Source organism: Lissotriton vulgaris, chromosome 3_1, assembly GCF_964263255.1.
Source record: "Lissotriton vulgaris chromosome 3_1, aLisVul1.2, whole genome shotgun sequence".
Classification (NCBI taxonomy): domain Eukaryota; kingdom Metazoa; phylum Chordata; class Amphibia; order Caudata; family Salamandridae; genus Lissotriton; species Lissotriton vulgaris.
In genome coordinates this window covers 715,829,382-715,851,131 of record NC_141689.1, presented here as the reverse complement: position 1 = coordinate 715,851,131, position 21,750 = coordinate 715,829,382, and the positions used below count along the sequence as shown (strand labels likewise).

General features: G+C 43.8%; 1 protein-coding gene across 7 annotated transcripts in view; it reads right to left on the bottom strand.

Annotated features, from left to right (window-relative positions):
* The window catches only part of APC (APC regulator of Wnt signaling pathway), an 831,398-nt gene that overhangs the window by 780,961 nt on the left and 28,687 nt on the right, over positions 1-21,750 (bottom strand). For 3 of the 7 annotated variants that reach the window (XM_086961019.1, XM_086961023.1, XM_086961027.1), the window contains exon 2: positions 7,799-8,024. The exons of 2 other annotated variants lie outside the window; for them this stretch is intronic. The gene's annotated coding sequence lies outside the window, so the exon portion shown is untranslated. Of the gene's footprint in view, positions 1-7,798; positions 8,025-21,750 lie in introns of those variants that run through there. 2 more of the 7 variants (XM_086961024.1, XM_086961020.1) reach the window with 2 other exon arrangements.

Below are 21,750 nucleotides of genomic sequence, written 5' to 3'. Positions count from 1 at the left end.
GCACAGGAGGGGGGAGGGAAGGAGGTTTACATATTGACTACATTCTGTGTTCGACATTTTCCTGGAAGGGATTCAATTGTTTCTTATGTTTTAAACGTACCTGAAGATCTTTGCCGATACATTGATGGTGGCATTAGCCTCCGGGTGACGGAGCTATGCATAATATGTGACTTCAATAAAATCTGTTTTCAAAAAAAAAGAAAGAAGGACGGGTCCGCAAAACCACCTTGTCCGGATGAACAAGAAGGAGAGGAGGTTTTGAAGAAAGAGCCTGGAGCTCACTCACTCTTCGGGCAGAAGTGATAGCTACCAGGAAAGCCGTCTTTAAAGTAAGAAGACGAAATGGACAGTTATGAAGGGGCTCAAAGGGAGCACACATCAGATCGGTCAAGACAAGATTTAAGTCCCACTGGGGCATTAAAAAAGGCACAAGAGGAAACGTGTGTAATGCCCTTGAGGAAGCGGTTAACAAACAGGGACTTAAAAAGAGAAGGCTGATCTGGAAGCCGTAGAAAGGCGGAGATGGCCGAAAGATAACCTTTGATAGTGCCCAGAGCAGAGCCCTGCTGGGCCAAAGAGAGAAGGGCAGAAAGGGAATCCACAGCCTTTGCTGTGCATCATGCCTGCAGACGTATACTGTCTTAGAGGAGGGACGCCTGGCTGCCAGAATGACATCACAGACTTCAGGAGGAAGATCGAAAGCTGTCAACTGTCGCCGCTCAATCACCATGCATGGAGGTGGAGGCTGGACAGGTTCAGGTGGAGGACCGTCCCCTGCTGCTGCGAAAGAAGATCCTCCCGAAGCCGCAAACGGATCGGGGGATCGATCGCCATGCTGATTAGCTCAGGATACCAGTATCTTCGTGCCCAATCCGGAGCCACAATGATGACTTGGGCCCGGTTGCATCGAATCTTCTTCAGCACTCTGGGCAGAAGTGATATAGGCGGAAAGGCATACAACAGACCGCAGCTCCACTCGTAGCGAAAAGCGTCTCCGACCAAGTGCCGCCTTGGAAATTCCACATTGCGTGTTCTCTAGAATTGATCTAACCAAGGATCTCCCCACTGCAGAATGAGACCTTGTGCCACGTCCGGATTCAGACGCCATTCGTGATGCATCGGCGGCTGAGTTAGTCCGCCCTGGCATTCAGAGAGCCTGCCAGGTGTTGTACCACCAAGGTAATACCTTGATGTTCCAGCCATGTCCAGAGGCGCAGAGCCTCCTGACATAGGGTCCACGACCCCAACCCGCCCTGTTTGTTGCAATACCACATGGCGGTGGTGCTGTCCGTGAACACATGCACCACACTTCCCCGGACAGAGGAAAGGAATGCTTTCAGTGTAAGTCGGATCACCCAAAGCTCCAAAAGGTTGATATGGAGCCGGGACTCCGCTGGAGACCAGAGGCCTCTGATCTCTGCCTTTCCCAAGTGGCCGCCCTATCCCAGGAGAGACGCATCTGTCACCACTGTGTGCTCCGGTTGGGGAAGGGAGAGTGATCTGCCATTGACCCAATCTCGATTCGTGAGCCACCACTTCAATTGTCGTGCAGTGCTCTCCGAGATCTGGACGTGATCAGACAGGTTGCCCTGATGCTGTGCCCACTTGAACTTCAGGTCTCACTGCAGAGCCCGCATATGCCATCTGGCATGTTGCACTAGCAGGATGCAGGAGGCCATTAGGTCCAGGAGCTGAAGGGTCATCCTGACTGAAACCCGGGATAGAGGCTGAAAGATCAGGATCATAGCCTGAATATCCCGGACTCGCTGCTCGGGAGGATAAACCCGAAACCGCGCCGAATCCAGAACCGCTCCGATGAAGGGGAGCTTCTGAGAGGGACTCAGGTGCGACTTCGGCACGTTGATGGAGAATCCCAGCAAATGCCATAGTCTGGAGGTGGGAAACGACTGTCTGGAGCGAGCACGCCTTCAACAACCAGTCTTCGAGATAGGGGAAGACTGAAACCCCTGATCTGCGCAGGAGAGCTGCGACCACCGCCATCACTTTCTTGAACGCCCGAGGGGCACTGGTAAGGCCGAAGGGGAGCACACCAAACTGAAAATGCTCAAGGCCTACTGTGAACCGCAGTAGACCAACAGGCCGGGGATATGAAAATATGCGTCCTGCGATTCCAATGCTACCATCCAGTCTCCAGGATCGAGGGCAGACAAGACCTGAGCCAGAGTCAACATCTTGAACTTCTCCTTCAGGAGGAGGCGATTGACGTTCCTGAGGTCCATGATGGGTTGCAGGCCCCCTTTCTCCTTCTTGGGGACCAGAAAGCAGTGGGAATAACAACCACATCCTACTTCTGTACCATCAAAAGGCATGTCCATGAGGGAGCACTGAACCTTCCCTAAAAACCCAATAGACCGCAGCCAGGCGTGGCGACGTAGGGCCACTGTCTTGGAGATCTCCCTACCCAAAGAGTCCGCAGTGTCCAGCCCACACCGGATGGCGAACTTGGTGCTTCTTTCTCCTCCGCAACAGCTTGGGAAAGTACAGCCCGAACCTCCTCCGGACACTGGGGCATTGTCTGAGCCACCGTGTCCCACACAGCGTGAGAGTAGCGGTCCAGAGGCATGCAGTGTTGACTGACCGCAGCCCAAGCTGGCAGAGGAAATTTGTTGCCAAACTGCTCAAGCTTCTTTGATGCCTTATTTGGCGGAGCGGTAGGGAACGCACTTTGGGAAGTGGAGGCATGGGGGACCAGGCTCTCCGGAGTTGAGTGGTTCGTTAAAATGGCAGGATCACCCGGTGCCGGGGGATGACGCCTGGCCACGTTCTTATCTACAGGAACTTCTGTGGCTGGTCTAGACCATGTGCCCATCAAAACATCCGTTAAGGCCTCATTGAATGGAAGCAGAGGCTCCATAGAACTTGTCACCGGCTGAAGAACTTCAGTGAGGATGTTGGTTTTGAGAGTGACGGTAGGCAGATCAAGGTCAAGGGCCTCAGTTGCTCTACGGAGCACCACAGTATATGTGGTGCCCTTCTCCATGACAGGAGGAGACGGAAAACCAGTCTCAGAGGAGAGGTCAAGGCCACCTGCATCCTCAGATTCCTCCGCCCCCTCCTGTTCAGACTTGTACTGCCATGCAAGAGGTTCCTCAGACCCTTCCCATTCGTCCCCCTCCTTCACTGCCCGAGGCACAGGCTGCTGCAGTGGGGGAAGGGACAGGGGAAAACAAATGGTCCAACAGCGCCAGGAATGGCGCCGATCCGGCTCCATGTCGCAATTAGGGTCCCAACCCAGAGCAAAATTGTCCAGAAACCCGGGCAAGGGCGAAAGAGGGACGAACGGGACCCATTGCAGCGCCGGGAACAGAGCAGCAGATGGCACAGGACCTTGCGGTGCCGGGGCCCGGTGGCGGAACCGGCAGCAAGCAAGGGCCCTCAACTGGGAGTGCGGGGTCGAATGCGAGCCGGCGGTAGCCCGTGGCCTTAAAAGGCAGTCCATGGCGGCAAGAGATTCTTGCACCTGGGCCGGAGTGGGTAGGCCGTGGGACTATCAGGCTCCAACACTGCCGCGGGGGGAAGTACCCCATGCCCCCTGGTTCGCGCCTGGAGACCGATGGGGGGACCTCGGAGAGCACAAAAGCTTCTTCGACTTTTTCTTGTGACGTCTCTTACCCGATTCAGAGTGTGAAGACTTCGACCCCGTAGAGCGATGATGATGGCTCCGCGTTCAATCCCTCGAGGGACTCCTGGACCTTGAACGGCACGGAGACTACTGCTGGGCCTCCAGCAGCTTTCAGGACTGCTCCAGCAAAGCCTTCATAGCCATGGGCAGACAGTCGGAACATAACCGGGAGTCATAGTCGCGCTCTAGACAGTAGAGACAGATGCCATGGGGGTCGGCCACTGACATCATACGGTGATAGGCCCCGCAGGATTTAAACCCAGGCATCCCTAAGCGGACCAGGAGTCAAAGACTCAAAAGAAGTAGAGACAAAAGTCTCAAAAAGGTAGTCAAAAAGTGACTAGGGTACGTGCTCTAACCGGATCTGCTCTTGCTGGCGCAGAAAAAGAAAGAACTGACGTCAGCGTGCATGGGTGGTGCCTAAGTAGTCTCTGTGACGTCATCTCGGCGCTTACGATGCCAGCGATGGACGTGGAGCCGCACAACACCACCTACCAACATGCAGGGGTACTGCTGACGAAAAACTTTCTGGATCCACCATGACACCTGGGGATATTCTAAGGTAAGGAATCCATCACTAACGTGTTTCTTTCAGGTTGGCGTCTCAATATTGTAAAGAGAACATAATCATAGATCCGCACTATTCCTGATGGGCTTGGTTCCTGATCCAAAGTGCATTAGGAGTGGGCTACAGGAGGAAACGCTTTCCAACACAATGTGGGAATACTTAGTCCTAAAAGCTTTTTGAAGTTTGCGTGTGCTTGAGGGGCAGAGACTCCTCAAGAGCTGATCATGGCTACAGGCACGCAGTTTGAGTTTGGTCTGTAATAAGCCATATTTCATACATTACATTAAAGTAACAAAATATAGAATAATGTTGGGCAATATGTGGCTGATGATAGCATGGAGTGACACTGCAAAAATATGGGCTACTACACTAGTGCCCATTCAGGACAACTCCAGATGTGGCTTGCTTTGGTGCATTATAATTGAAAGGGTGATATGAAGGAAAGGAATGTCTAAGAAAACGAGGAAAAACATTGGACCACCTGGAGGGACAATAAGTTGGAAACACCAGATGAATGGTAGAACCCTCCCTATATGTTACTACTGAGATCACAGGTACTTTGGCCTTTTGTCACATTGCATTTCCCACACATTACTATTTGAGATACATGTCAAAAGGCTGTGTGTGAACGTTTTCTAGCTGAGGGGGCTAGAGACCATGGCAATATTTGCCCAGAATTATGTTCAACTATAGTTCAGGAAAAACTTTTTTTTGTTTTTAAAGCCAAAGAGACGGCACATGAGCCCCAAGATTATTCACAGGAGAACCTCAGTCCAAGGGCATTCAATACTATCTGTACTTATTATGTGAGGTTGATTACCTTACAGCTGAAAACTTCCTCCTTGTGGGACATTTTATTGGTTTTCAAATCTGGGATGGGAGCCCTATAGCAGCAGGAGTCTAAAGCAGTTTTAAGAGAAAATTTACTAAAGCAAGACAGCTTTAGCATGTAGCATATTCAGTTCAGGTGTTAGTTCCAACCCAGTGCCTTCTTCGAAATGAAACTCTTCAAAAAACATCTACCCTCGTGACCAATACCTGTATATTCTAAAGGATTAAGCCACACTTTCTCTTATAGTATTTTGACTTGGATGTCGGGCCAAGAGGTTTTCTGTTGAGATACTGCAGTCTTCTTCTGAAAGAAAATATTTAAACACTATACTTTAAAGACTACAAGGTAGCACTTAACAGAGAACCTCAAAAGACCAGAAAGAAAGCAAAACCTACGAAAGGAGACTGCATGCATACATGCAATCTGATAGAGACTTGAAAATTAAAATATGAATTTTCGCGATGTGAAAGACTCCAAATACAAGATTACACTGAGATTCAAAGTGGGGCAATCGCTGAATATTAAATTAGATGCAGAAACCCTGAAGCATCATAATACACCTGGAAGAAAATGTTTCAAAGAAGAGAAACAAGTCCACAGAAGACTATGGACCCCATTAGGATGTCGATCCGCCAGACATCCTTCCCCGCCCGCCACTCATTTCCCCCCCGCCATATTACTATGGCAGGGGGGACCGCGGCGGACGTAAAGACCGTCAGCCGCTTTTCCGCCCAGTCAAAGAGTTGACCAGGCGTAAAAGGGTTTCATATGGTGGCGGTGTCTGTTAGACACCGCCATGCATATTAGGGTGAAGGCGGGGACATGCTTGCAGGAATGTCTTGTGGGGGCCCGTTGCGGGCCCCCAGGGACTCCAGGGGGTTTGGGGGATGCGCATGGGGGGTACCTATGGTACCCCGCTGCACTTCACTGTACAACGTGACAGGCACCGCACGGTTGTGCATTGAAGTGGGCATCCTAATGGACCCCATGGGACCGCCACCCTTATGGTGAGCGGTCCCGTTTTACGTCGGGATGGCGGGCGGACTCCATCCTAATGTGCCCCATATCAGACCCTCCAGCATTTCGCGATTTCGCGATGCGCAAAATAATCGCGAAATCAACGATCTAGCGCGATGACCGCGAAATTTACCTTTTTGGCCGCTAAAAACTGCCTTCACCAGACAGACAAAATAATGGTGTCACTTGATTGGCCGTACGCGCACACGTCACTACGTGTAGGTGGCGCTGCACGGCCGTAATAGCTGCCTGTTTCCTTAACGTAGTTGAAAGAAAGTCGAGAGAAAATTAAAGTAGTGCTTCACCGGCAAACTCTGTGAAAGCTACGAGTGCTCCGAGCGTTCGTATTATTGGGAAAGTGTTAAAAAAGAAGATTCCAGCTCGTGAGCACAGGGAAAAGTCATAGCCAAGACGATCAGGTCTCACCCGTACAGTCAGCATGTTGCTTTAGAACGGTGCTGGAAAACGATGACTGGACATTGCTCCAAGGGAATCTCACACCTTGCTGCTGATAAAGCTTCAGCCTGTGGAAGAGATCTGTTACCAGAGGCAGAGGTTCAGTGCGCTAGGTAAGGGGCATGAAAAGAACTAAAATCGTTCCTTCATGTCCATTGATTCTAGACCTCTGTCCTGCTAGGAATAAACCATTTGTGCCAGAAAATGTGCAGAAGCCAAATAGCGATAAGTATACCGAAAAATGAAACGCACGCTAAAAAACAAAGCTGCATTTTAGAACCAGATTGGTAGAATATTTCGATACTAGGGGGGTAGCAGAAGCAGGCATTAGAGAGGTGAGAAAAAGCATAATAAGTCCAATTACGATTCTTGGAAGCGTTTTTCTGAATATTTTGTATTTTTTTAGTTTGCTTCCTGTGCATGTTAGAGAAAGATGGTCCTCATTCTCTCTAGACATCCAGTTTAACAATGACTTCTTGTTCTTACCTAAATATGACAAAATGCAAAAAAGTGTACTCTTGTAGTGATTTACTTGATTTTATTATTGGCACTATTGCCCAGATGTTAGCTTAAGCAAGATTAAGGGATGCTTTTTTAATAGTCCTGAAATTAGTGCATTCTTCATCGTCAGTATGTTTTTTAGAAGGGATTAGTTTAGTTGCTGTGGTATGGTATCTAGTGCCCACAATAGGATATTTCCAAAATAAATATTGTGCAGACGTAGAAAAATACCTATGATTAAACTCAAAATAAAAAAAGCAAGAGAACAACCAATTAAAACTACCAGATGACCAAATTAAAACAAACAACGCTAAAAGTGTGATCTATTTATTTTTGTAATACTTGTTTTTGCAACTTGTGGTGGTTATCTTTTACTTGGCTAACATTTTGCGTATATGTCACTGGCGCATAAATAAACCTAATTCTTGAGGCACTATGTTTTAGGATGGAATTCTGAATTACTATTCAGCAGCCGGAGCCCGTGCAGGTAAGAGCGGTGGAGCGGGGAGGTTTCCATTGATTTAAGGCTGAAAATGAATGATTATCGTAAAATAAAGTTCCGCACAAATGCCGCTAAATTGCCATATTTGTGCCGCTAAATTTCTATATTTGTGCCGCTAAATTTGCTAATCCATGCCGCTATATCCTGGGGGGTCTGCCATATGCGTTTCCACACAGCAATTCAAGTCTGCTCATTATTTCCAGTACTTCCATTTAACAGGGGAGTCTCCACAGGCTAAATGATCTATCTGGAATGACAGGGTTTTCTCCAAGCACTAACCTTCCAGTGGCTATTTCTCCAGCAGGAAAAACAGACAACCCCCATCAGACTTCAGCTTAACTATCCGTGCAGGTCAAATTCAGGAAACTTGCCTCTCCAGCTTCAGACCAAGTCCTTAGAGTAAGAATACCAATGACCGGAAATAAGCCTTCTTCTACTGTTCTTCGGCGGGTGGATTGTGATTCTTTGGAGCCCAAACCTTCCTGAACTTGCTCCATATCATGATCTGAGGAAAAGTGGAAGAGCAGAGTATTCCAAATTAAAATTCTGGTATAACATTGGCAAAATAAAATTGACCTGATTTTACACAAGTTCCAAAAGTCTCCCTCTGTCTGCATACTGTGCTCCAACTCCTGAACTGCAAGAATGCCATGTGGAAAGCAATCACCCCAAACAATTTGCAAAATAATGTATTGCTCATGGAGAATTGTCATAAGTGGTATGCTTTCTAAAGAGCACGAAGTTCAGTATGGCTGAATAGGAACAAGAAGCACAATCACAAGTTCCTGGAAGAAGCTCATTTTTCTCCAACAGCTTCAACCCTACACTTAAGGTTCATCCAGGAAATTTGAACAAGGAGTGCAGAGCTCACAGAAAAGCTAACTGAAATCTACACCAGCCTAGACTCTGCAATTATCCTCACAAGAGAAAATGATGAAATCTTCAAACACCAATATTTCAAAAAAAGATATCACAATCAAAATCATTCTTCAGATTTGTGTATGATATGAAAAGCTTTCTGCATGCACAGCACTAAACGACATAACAGGCTGCCATTCAAATGTCACAATGAACTTGGGAATTTAGTTTGGTTTGCCCTATTTAGAAGAAGGTTGCCTCAGACGGTTACCCCGCATTGCAACATTCACGCTCACACAGTTATCTGTCTTGAAATTTAAATTCGTACAACTTAATAACTAATTCAAACTTGTAACTGAACACTGCCAGTTGTACCTTTGCAGATTCCTTACAATACGGTAATTAATATTTTATACCTCTCACTGTCAGAACAATGTCACACCACCAATCAACAAAAAGCCTGCAACTATAAGGGCTGCATTAAAAGTGCAAAAAGGCGTTGAGCTCCATTCAAGTCCTGCTAAACAAGAGCAATGATTACATGCTAGAGAAACTGAAAAAATAAAAGAACTGGGATACAAAAGTGTTTTTGAAATTCCTACAAGTGCCCAGTCTATGGCAAAAGACCAGTCATCCAACACGGGGTTTAAATCCTGCTTCAACAACTAAGATCCTAAAATACTATGCCAAAAACATGTTCCATTTCTCTGTGGTGCTTGGTCGCACTACGGGACTTTCAGGTTCAGCACAGCTCCATTTTGGCTCTAATTGGATCCAAGGCATCCAAAATGGCTCTTCTACTTTACTTCATGAGGCTGGCTACAAATCTCTGTAGTCAATGAGAAACTTTCTTATCCATACTCTCTACCACTAAACCCCACCACTCCCAAAGACACTGTATAAAACCCCAGACTGTACGATAATTCTCAACAGTTGAAGTATGAGTTGGTATCGGTTTGCATGCAGTATCTCCTTACAAGATTTAATGGCAAATCAACCAGAGGAGAAGTGTTGGCATTTTGACCTGTATTTATTTGTCGGTCTCATCAGAGGACAAATCACAATGGTCACCAACCTGAATGTTCAGGACTATCAATAACAATGTTGAGATATATTCTTCATATGCTCCAGCTACTCCGTTGCTCAGCTTCCTGATTCAGAGAGGTCATCTATTCAGTCGACAGGGGTCATCTATTCAGTCGACAGATACAGGCATATGAAGCAACCGGACTGGCCACAATGGGAGACCTATACCCGATTGATTAATTAATTAATTAATGACTTTTGAAACCCTAGCCGGGCGACTTATGCACCAGCTTATGCAAACACTTCATACTATGGGCACTGACCGCTGACTAATTAGTTGGCTTACTTCAGCTCGATTAGTCCACATGCAGCCCCTGCGGGTCATAAGGGAAACAGAGTTTTGTAGGCAGCTAGCTTATCCGCAAAAAGTATCCCACAACACCCATCTAAAATGTATCTAATTTACATACTCCATAACGCATACTTATCCCCTAGTCAGTCAGCCAGCAGCTTTCCAGATGTAGCCAAACATGTGCACCTGATGTAGTGCCCCAAGGGCAGGCCTGAGGCACATACTGTGAGACTGCCCACAGATATGCACATACTGGGCTACCATACACTCCCAACTGAAACGGCTCACGTGAATCCCAGGCACCTCATCCTGGGAGGCGAGGCCCAAGTAATAAATGCCAGACCACACTAACCTAAAACGGCCACACGCTTTCTAGATTAGCCAAGAAAACTATCACATTAGCCTGGAAATTGCCCAGCACGAATCAAAGGATAAACTTGTTCACCTGCTGGGCAGAGGCAGTAGCATTATACAGAGAATATTCCAGGAGGCTTCACCATCGCCCAATAGACAAAAGCTGGGAGATACAACTCTCCTGATTGATTGATTGACCCAATCCCACAGGGCTACCCATAATCCACAGCTGCGGAATCCTGAACCCCACCTCCCAAGACGAATGGCCAATACTCTCCTCATTGAGACCCCAATACAATTGCACAATCCTAATCTCGCAGCTCCACATTCAGCCTTCACCCCGTCTCCCTTCCCATCATTCTGCCATCTCACACCTCCTAACCCTATACGCACACCATATCAATATGCCTACATGCTTAAACATCTTATCCAGAATGTAACAAATAAGACCAAGGTATTTAACCAGTAAAAGCATTGTGAACATATTCAGTTAATGATATGTATGAGTTAGTTTTAGTTTTGTAAAACTCAATAAATAAACGTATTAAAAAAAATGTGTCTGATATATATTGCCCGCTGCCATAAATGAAAGGGAGAAATAACTTTAGGAGCAATTTTGGATTTGTTCTGAGAACCACTTTGTTATGATGGAGTTGTAAAAATGGTTCTTGAATAGTAAGTGCCTGTAGCTCACTGACTCAACTAAGGGAAGTAATGTCCACTAGGATAGCGGCTTTCCATGTGAGAAATTGCAATTTGCATTTGTGCAGCGGTTCGAATGGAGGACCCATTAGTCTTGTGAGAATAATATTCAAGTTCCACACAGGTGAGGGGGGTACTCTGGATGGAATTATTCTTTTGAGTACTTCCATAAAGGCTTTGATGGCAGGTACTCTGAATAGTGACAAATGTTGTCTGTTTTGTAAGTAGGCTGCTATAGCAGCAAGGTGTAACCTAATAGATGGGTATGCTAGATTAGACCTTTGGAGATGTAGCAGGCAGCCTATGATGTGTTGGATTGACACATCTAAGGGATTGAGGTTGTTCTTGTTGCAGTATATGACAAATCTTTTCCACTTTGCTGCATAGCAAGCTTTAGTGGTGGGGCGTCTAGCTTCTTTGATAACAGTCATACAACCAGGGGGAAGGTTAAGGTAGGCAAACTTTAAGACCTCAGGAGCCAGATCACTAGGTTGAGCTGTGCTGGGTCCGGTGTCTGATCACTCCATGGTTCTGGGTTAAGAGGCGTGGGGAAAGGTGTAATTTTTGGTGCGGGACTACACAGTTCCAGTAATGTGGTGTACCAAGGTTGTCTGGCCCAAGTTGGAGCAACTAGGATGAGAGTTAGTGAGTGTTGCTGCAATTTGCGCACCACCAGTGAAATGAGTGGGAGAGGTGAAAAAGCGTACGCAAATTTGCCTGACCAACTCATCCATATCGCATTGCTTTTGGACAATGGGTGTGGATATCTGGCGGCAAAATGTAGGCATTTGGCGTTTTCGTGTGTGGCAAAGAGATCCATCTCTGGCTGCCCCCACAACTGGAAAAATGGTTGCAGAACTTGCGGATGAAGTTCCCAATCGTGAATCTGATGCGTCTGACAACTTAACAGATCTGCTATGTTGTTCTGGACTCCTGGAACGTGTTGGGCTAGGAGAAAAATGTTCTGAAGAATTGCCCATTTCCACATGCTTTGTGCTAGTTGAGAGAGATGTATGGAGTGTATCCCGCCTTGTTTCTGTATGTAGTACATTGCTGTCATATTGTCGGTGCGGACTAGGATAGCTTTGCCTGTATGTTTCTGGAATGCTTTTAACGCTAGGAAAATGTCTAGTAACTCCAGATGATTTAGGCTGAACAACTTTTGTTGCGGTGTCCACATGCCCTGTATAGTGTGATGTAATAGATGAGCTCCGCAGCCGGAGAGCGATGCGTCCGCTGTTAGCACTATCTGGGGAATCGGCTCTATGAAAGGCTGCCCTTTTGAAAGGTTTATGGTGTGCCACCACTGCAGACCGCGATGGGTGCGGCTGTCCACCAACACCAGATCTGTTAGCTGGCCTTGAGCTTGGTTCCACTGTTGTGCTAAACATTCCTGTAGGATACGCATCTGGAGTCTTGTGTGAGATACTATAAATATGCAAGAGGCCATTAACCCTATCAACTGCATGAACACTCGAGCTGGAAGAGAGTGTTGCAGCTGGAATTTTGTTATGGGGGTTTGCATGCTTGCTATCCTGTGTAGACTGGGATATGCTAATGCTTTTGAGGTGTTTATTGTGACACCGAGGTACCATTGTATGTGGGTCGGTAGTAGGTGAGAGTTTGCGTGGTTTATGGTAAACCCTAAGTTGTGAAGTAGTTGAATGGTGGCTGAAGTGTGTTGTACACACTGGTTGTATGACTTGGCTTTTATGAGCCAGACCTCCAAGTATGGGAAGACGTGAATTTGTTGTCTTCTTAGATGAGCTGCAACTACTGCTAGAAATTTGGTGAAGACCCTACAAATGGGAGTACCTTGAACTGGTAATGCTGACCGTCCATTACAAACCTGAGATATTTCCTGTGAGAGATGTGAATGGGAATATGGAAGTAGGCGTCCTTGAGGTCTGGAGTGGCAAGGAAGTCTCCTAGTGTGAGCATAGGAAGGACCTGTTTAAGTGGGACCATGAGAAAATGGTCTGATTGTATGTACAGGTTTAGGGGTCTCAGATCCAAGATGGGTCTGAGAGAACAGTCTTTCTTCGGAATGAGGAAGTACAGGGAGTTAACCCCTGTGCTTTGCTGATGCAGGGGTACTGGTTCTATTGCATGTTTTTGTAGGAGGGAAATTACCTCTTGCCTTAACAGCGATAAGTGTTCTTGAGACGTTGGGCGCTGTCTGGGTGGTATGTTTGGGGGGGTAGAGGTGAGTTCTAGACAATAGCCTGATTGAATGATTTGTCTTACCCACTTGTCCGTAGTAATGTTGTTCGAGGAATTGCATTAATCTTCCCCTGATTGGAGTGGAATGGTTCAGGGGGAGTGGGGGGAACTCATTGGGTTGGGTTGGAGGTGGAACGAGTATTGTTGGTTTTGCCTCGACCCTTGTTATTATTACCTCTGTAGCCTCCTCTTTGATAACCTCTGGTAAATGAGTTTTGGGTGGGAGTGTTGTAAGATGTGGAGGGGTTGTCAGAGGAATTACCACTGGAGGTGCCTTTGTAAGAGGAGCGACGAAAATAGCGTCTGTGAGCTTGCGATTGCAAAGCTCCCATTGATTTAGCTGTCCCGGTATCTTTGTTAATCATTTGTGCTACTTTGTAAATCATGTGTGCTTCTCCGAGATGGAAAGCCACACTAGGTTTTTTTCTATTCAATTTGCAATTAGTGATGATCTGTGATTACTTATCTTGAAAATGTATTGTTGTTAGCTATTTATTTGTATATAGAACTGGAAGGAAATACCTTTGTGGAACAGGGTTTTTCCTTGTTGGCTTTGCACCTGCTTAAGCATGAATAAACAGATCTGTTTTTCCTCCGACTACCTGTACTCCTTTTAATTTAAGTGGACAAGAGTAGAATGTTCCAGAGCGCAGAGGTGCGTTCTCCACACAGTTCTAATGCTATATATGACTTTTGACCTCCGATTTAAGCAATTGAGCAGTGACTTTAGGTTCCAAAGAGTGTGCTACTCTTAATTTTTTTTTTAGTGGAACAAAGCAGAAAAATATACAAGATTCTAAATACTACTATTGACATAAAAATTGTTTTAGATAGGTGCACTATTCAATTCTGAGTCACTGTTGGAAATGCACATAAAGTGCATAGTGTAGTTCTTTTAAACATTCTAGATTAAAACAACAGCTACCAACCCCAGGAATACATTAACACAGTGCTTGATAATCAATAGTAAATAACCAATACATCACAATGTTATCCAAGTTAATTAGATCCATAAAGTGCTTTAGAAACAGTGCATAAATAATCTAAAAATCTTTAAAAACTTCCTCCCCACCTATCCTTTTAGCATATAAAAATGTTTTATTGTAAATTGCATATAGTTTATTAGGCCACATTTGAAAGTCTGGTGTTTCACTTGATTTTCAATAACTAGTAATCAGTGAACAAACTATCAAAATTGCTAAAAATACCAGGCTTGCAAGCTTCTGGTCCTTAATCCCAATTGCCTAGAGCTGCCTACGAGAACAGATTGTTAGTCAGGGAATACTGGTGTTCCTGGTGGGTCTCGAATGAACATGATGGCATTGCTTCAAAATTCCCATAAGTTCTGACATCCCCAGACTATACGCTTCTATGTAACTGGCATACTCTACCCTGAGCATCTGTCAGAGATAGTCTCATTCCAGTCATGCAATTTCTTAGGTGTATAATAAACTAACCACTAACCATACAACTGCATGCACTTACAATTGCCGCCACCCCCCACCCCAGAGCCTGATAATTAAAAGACGACATTTCTAACTATTCCTATTGGGTAAACGTATGCAAGTTTGACTCTACCAACCTGCTTTGCTCAAATTGAAACAATTTATGAGCTGGGTTCCAACATACCCTAGGCAAAAGTCCAGTGGTTACTTTTTTTTCCACTGAACAATATTCAATACCCATTTCCCTTGAAGCTCCTTTACGAAGTGTGGGGAATTTTCACAGAACAGTTTGGATTTGCAAATACATAAGATTCTCTGCTTGGGATAAGGGAAACCTAATCTCAACAGACTCAAAATAGATTACCTCATTATTCAAATCCAATACCTTATTTTCCCAAGCTGGCTCTTTCCCATCTCCTAACTGTTTGCTGAAGATTTGCAAGGCATAAAGGTTTAAGAGGAATTGCAGCATGTATGGAGGGAATGTTTAGGTACCGCCACAACTGTGTTTGCTTTTGTTTGAAGAAAAATATCAGCGGATATCTAACCAATTTTGGATTTCGGCAATGGGGCTTGGGTAGTGAAAGGCACCATTAGGCATTTTTACCAAATACAAATGATCAAAAATTTGACCATTAGCGGTATTATGAAATCTAGCATGCGCAATTAAAAAAGTTGCCAAATACGCTTTCCAATCTGGGAAGGCCATCCTCCCTTCTCCCTGATTCAACTTTTGTTAGTTTATCCGCAGCTAATTTTTATTCCGAATGAAACCGGTAATCCTTATATTATTTTGTTTTCAAATGGTTAAATGCCCAAGAATTGTGGTAAACAAAAAAATGAATAATGGTTAAACATGATTATTTACCATCTGCACTCTCAGTTGTAATCAAAATCGTTAAGTCGTGCCATCTATCAAACAGATTCAATCCTACTGATAAGAGGAAAGTAGTTCAGTTTATATAAATTCCATGTAACTCTAATCCCAAAGTATCTTACTGTAGTCCTTTAATAAATCAATTGCAAAAATTGAGGCAATTATTTCACTTGTGCATTAAATACCAGCAGTTCGGTTTTAGCAGCATTTAGTCTATACGTACCAAGAGCTGAAAAGGATGCCAGCAGATCAAAACGTTTATTAATAACATCTGGAACAGACTGAAGATATCGCACCAACTTGTCAGCTCATAACTGAAGTCCAGGAGACTGGGGAAAAACTCCCTGAAGGGCACCTGCAGGGATGTGGAATTACTATAGCCCGACGCCAAGGACATATTGTTTGGGGTCAAGGGCAACAAGTTTTAATGTGTATTTTGTCCTTGGGACAAGTAGGCCCAACCCCCTGCAGCACAAACCCTTTGGCTGCCAGCTTGCAGGAGCACATTAAGGGCCAGGGAAGGACAAGTTAAGTTATTATTTGTGTGCCTATGTTAATCCTGTTTACACTTGTATTTATGGTTCATTAATTGAAATCCTTTATTATTAGGTGAGCGCTCTAAGTAAATGTAAGTTCGGACTGCACTACTGACAGTGGTTACAGTATAAAAATGTGTACTCACGGTTTCAAAGTTTAGCAATATGAGGCTATGCATAATGCTCCCAGAATTCTCTCTGATTGGATGCAAATATTTGCAGAAGCTTGAGAGCAAGACGAATGACTCTTTACTTTCAATATAAAATGTTCCTAAAAAAATTAAAGTAGGGAAAAAAATGTAGCTAAACTACTGTGAAGTTTCAGTTACCGTTTCTTTGCAGCATCATTTAGTAAAATGTGTTGATGCATGCTAGTATTTTGCAAACACACTCAAATTGGAAAATCAGTGTAACCAGCTTCAATAGGATCATGAGAAACATAAAAACAAACAAGCAATGGCAAAGCCGGTAGGTCTGAAATTAGTGGTCAGCCCTCTAGTTTTGCCAATACGTGACTTGTTTTGGCAGGGTTTCTATAAAGCCTTCTTGATGTGAGAGCTGCCGGGCTCTCACCATTATAACAAACATTGGCAAAAGTAACAACAAAAAAATGGTCTAAAAAAAGCACACACTGCCACATCAGTTACTGCCACTGAACAAAACCACTCTGTGTGCCAACATACTCCCTGTGAAAGAGCCCAACTCCTCCACCCACAGCGAAGCCGACCAATACAGAGAGAGGGAGAATTTTTTTTTTTAAAACACAAAAGATTGTGGTCAACGCCAGACCAAACATGGGGCCCTATTACTAAAGAAAGTCTAAAAAGTGCACCCCTGGTATATGTCCTTGCATTAAGTGCAGCTATATAGCTTTCATGAATTCACAAGAATCTACAGAAGTAGGGCAAGAAATGCACTCCCGGAAAATATCCTTGAACTGCAGTTTAGCATGAGCAAATCTGCATGTGTAGATTTGCTCATGCGAAAAACCGAGTGTTTGCAAGGTCACCTTCCCATCAAGCACTCTTCTCCCAACTCTGCATGGGAAAAGATTAGAGAAGAGTTGTTGAAAACCACTAAAACAAGCAAGCCAGTAGATCTCCACAGCCACAAAGGGCATTCCAACCCTGGATCCACCGCTCGTCACTACCCCCAGTCCCAGCATGCAGATCCGCAGAAACGCAGCAACACAAAAGGATTGCTAGCATTCAAAAACCACCACGGCATGAGCCCTGGCACAATCAGAGAGGCTATACTAGAGGTCCTATACAGTGAGATTGCAGCCACTATCTGTAGCAAAACCACATGGCATCAAAGGGACAAGTGGATTTTGTTACAGGACAAGTAGATTTATGAAGCAACTTGCCCCATGGACAAGTAGATATTTTATTAAATTCCACACCTTTGCACCTGATATCATCAAGGCACAGGCAAGGGGTTTGATCAAAAATAGCAAAAAGCAGAGGGGAAGGGGGGCATTCTTGCCTAGTATCATGAGAGATCTTTATTGGAGCAGAAATTCTACCATTTGGCACAAGGTGCCCCATAGACCCCTAATATATTTGAGCAACTGAACTGAGTTGGTCAGGACATTCCATTACTTCCAAAACATAAAAACAAAAATTTCAAACTTACCAAGTCAAACACTTCTTCCGTGTCCATAAAAAGCACTACTCAATGCATCTTATTTACAGCAAAATAGTTGGTAGCTTAAATAAAAAAAATGTGTGTTTGACTATAACGGAGGAGCTGGTGTAAACCCATTCTGATATACTTTCAATTTGCAATTACCTCAGATATTCTTGAGGCTACATTTTTTTGTGAAAATGTTCCAGTCCACATTTAACAGTGTAATAGCGCAGAAGGAGTTTATTTCCTCTAGGTGTTTATCTTTGTTAGGAAAGGATGCAATATCTATAGAATATAGAATAAATTGCCAGACTATCTGCCTCCATGATTCCAGTTCTGGGATCTTTACATTATTTCTAACAGTTCAAGTCCTAGCCCATAACGCATCTAAATTCTTCTTCACAAAGGCATTGATCTTAATTAAGCTCTAACAAACTCCTTTGCAAACAAAAGACTCAGGTGCTCCTTTTTAGCCATCTCTCTAAATAGCTCTGTTTATCATGTAACTTATTTTATCTAATCTTGGCTGGTTGCAGAGCTTTTGTGAAATTATTATTGTTTTTAATCTTTTTGAAGATGGTTTGAAAAATATAACCTCGACCCTCATTGACACTTTATAGGCCCTACCAGACATGTTTCAATGATGAGGAGCGTTTTTTCCTCAAGATAAAAAGTTATGCTCCCAATTTCCTTAACAAGTTAGCCTTTTGAGAATAAAAACGTATTTAGTGACCACCTATAAGACGGGCCAGCTAACGACGGTAGAAGAATTTCAAGGCTGCTAACTGTGTGTCTGAAAAATAATTAGGAATATGCTACGTTATGGCTTTAGATTTGGAGTCCACTATAAGAAAGAAAGAAAATCATCTTTGAGGTGGTTTGAAAACGAGCAGAGAAGAAACTGTTTTGGATAGGGGTTTAGCATTCGCCAAGTTTAATTAAAACTTAACTCATTGTATAATCTATTAATAGCCTTTGCCACTTTAGGTTTTCTCTGGATACCCCTCGGCTGACTGAAGGCTAGTTCCAAAGACTTAGCAAAGTTGAAATCATCTTCAAACGTGATAAATTTAGAAACTCTAGCTAACTGGACAGACAATTTATATATGGAATCTGCGTCATCCGGAATCAACCTGTACAGTACGATAAGCGTAATCAATGCATGATTATTAGAATTTCCACAATACCCCATATCTCTCAGCATTATCCATCAGTAAACCTTTTGCTAGCTAGGATTGCGGCCCCTTAGCGCCCCCCACCCGCCACAAGGGCCACAGAGACATAAGAAGCTTGCAGTAGTTGATATAGAACCCACTTAAACTACTCATTGTAAATCACTTCAACAGCTCTTCAGGTGTACTGCGTGCTATATAAATGCATATAGGATACAATAGGGCTACTGTTATTCATTGGATTGCTTTTTTCCCCAAAAACAAACTCTTCACCTTTTCTGCTCTGCATGTTTTCCCTCGACAGCTGCAGTCCCTCAAGTTTACACCATTGCCACTCTCCTGTTTTAAATCTGTCTAAATCCACCACCCGAGCTCACCTTCTCCACGGTCAGTTACAACACCTGTGCAGAAGAAACATAAATCATCCTAAAACTTAAAACCCCATCAGCCATTGCCTCCTAGCTATTGACCACTGGACGCAAAAAGGGACCACCTCTAGGTAGAACATGCCATTATCTGGCCAAAACAGCTTGGCCCTCCTTCAAACCCAACATACCAAGTTGAGAATCTAGGGGTGAGTAGGGACTATACCCTCTCTGTTATCTTTCAAGTGAATCAAGTAACAAGGGGATCCTATTACATGAGGAGATGCCTATGTCAAATTATCGTTAGCTAGTTTTTTCCTCCACGGGACAAGTAACCATCAACCCAGTACTCTTCAGTCTTAACTAGGACATAAATATTAAGTCAAAACAGTCTTTATTTCGATCATTCCGATCATAAAAGACAAAATAATATTGACAATATTATATTTTGATTAAAGAGTTAAAATAGATATACGTGCAGAATTAAAACAGTGAATACATTAGATAATATGCAATTTGGCTATATATACAGTGCATTATAAAAAAGAAGATTAAAACGTTCATGTAAAATGTTAAAGTTAGTAAAATTGATATGTGTTACTGTGATAAGATAGTATGAAGAGTACATCACTCTTGTCTACTTGGCTTAGCTGACATTCATGTACATAATTCCATTTCACCATAATACTTCAATGTTTTTGCAAGATGGGAGAGAGCATAATTTAAATTACTATCAGACATAGCCCAATAATACAGGATGTTAAACAGCAAGGGTAATCACGGTTCTCAATGAGTATGATTATCAAATATGAATTCCTAATTCTGCAGATTTTTAGCTCGAATCCCCCACATCCAGCTCATAAGTTTAGCCATGGCTATCGCTGTGGGCTCTTGTGTGCTGGTCTTCCATGTTCGAAGAGCTATAGCACTAGATCTTGTACCCATATTGGAACAAATTGCCTTTATCCATTTGTCCCTGGGGAGCTTATACTCTGGACAAACAAATAAAACGTGGGAAATTGTCTCAACCTGCTCGGGCACAATAAACATTTATTATCCAATGGGCTATGGCATTTGTGTGAAAACGATTTGACAGGGAGTGTACCCACCCTGAATTTATGGAATAACTGCGAGACAGAGAGGAGTCCTTAATGGATTGCAAACATTTTATTTTATTTTAACCATATTCCATTACGCTTCTTTGAAGTCCTTTTTAGAGGGAAAAGGGCTGCCTGCTGGATCTTCCCACTGATGGCTCAAACCCATGTCCCTATGACATCAATATATATTCGGACACACTTTGCATGTAATTGGGAAGCTACTGAGAATCAAGGATGCAGCTGTGAGACAAAACCTTAACCATCATACCCGGGCTCACATTCCACCAGCCTTCCATCACTACACTTTTGCCAGAAGCGTTACCTCGCAAAAGCAATATGAACGGAGCATTGTGCAAACTACGAAGCAGTTTCTCTGTTCCTTCCACGAGATAGACACTTTGAAGTGTACGGATAAAAATGGGCAGCAGTGACATTCGGCGCTGGATTTTCTTTTAACCGCATCGCTGCAGCGGTTATTTTTCCGCTGTGCGGCTTTTTTCAAAAAGCCGCGTTAGATGCTGAGCTCAGCTCGTCATCCACACACGACCACCGTGGCTGATGATGAGCTGAGCTCGTCATCAGCAGCGAAGGGGTTAAAAAACATACTTGAAGTAAATGTCCATACAAGTAAGCTGAATGTTATAGCAATTATTTAACAAGTATACTAATTTTGGAATTTTACAATTTGAATGAAATTTTACAATTTGAATAAAAAAATAATAAGTTATTGAGTTTGCATTATATGAATGCTCATTTTAAATGTTTAGCACAAAACACACTTTACATCCAAAAAGGTCATCATATATTTTTTAAATCTGTCCTTTTTAACCCTTTCGCTGCTGATGACGAGCTCAGCTCGTCATCACCCACGGGTGTCGTGTGCTGATGACGAGCTGAGCTCGTCATGAACAATGGGAAATAATGACCTGCAACACAGGGCAAAAATCCCCGCAGCAGCCATGTGGTTAAAAAAAACTTCCCCTTTTCCTGTGAGAGAGAAAGATGGAGCAGTTTGCACAATATTCAATTGTTTACATCTTCTCCTAGAGCAACTATGAATTCATGTATTTTTCCCCTTACTTCCACGTAATGAACAGTGAAATATACTTTACAGATACAAACATGAGTAAGAAATGGCGCCTGTATGTCTCCATATCTGTGTATAAAATTAGGGTCAGCAGTCCAGTATGTTGTAAACAGTAGAAACAAACAAAGGGATTTAATTGCACATGTTCACTTGAAATAGACGATCTAGACAGCAGGACTCTATGGTCCAGTTGAAGGCGGATAAGCCGAAACGAGTAGACTGCCCATGCTTTGCACAATAATGTACCTGGTGCTGTGGAACTCTCGCCGTATGGAGTTGTGGAGCCTGTTGAATATATATATATATTTCACAAGACACACGTATCTCTCTGCAACGTGAGACAGGCCACACCAACAGTGCTAGTTTCACTCCTTTATTCGAGGCAGGATAGGCATAACGCGTTTCAACTCACTCAAACAAGTCTTAATCACATGCGGACTTTCAAACGGTGGGTTCGTCAGCTTTTGAAGTACGTGATTTTAAACATTGAAAAAGGACTTGTGCT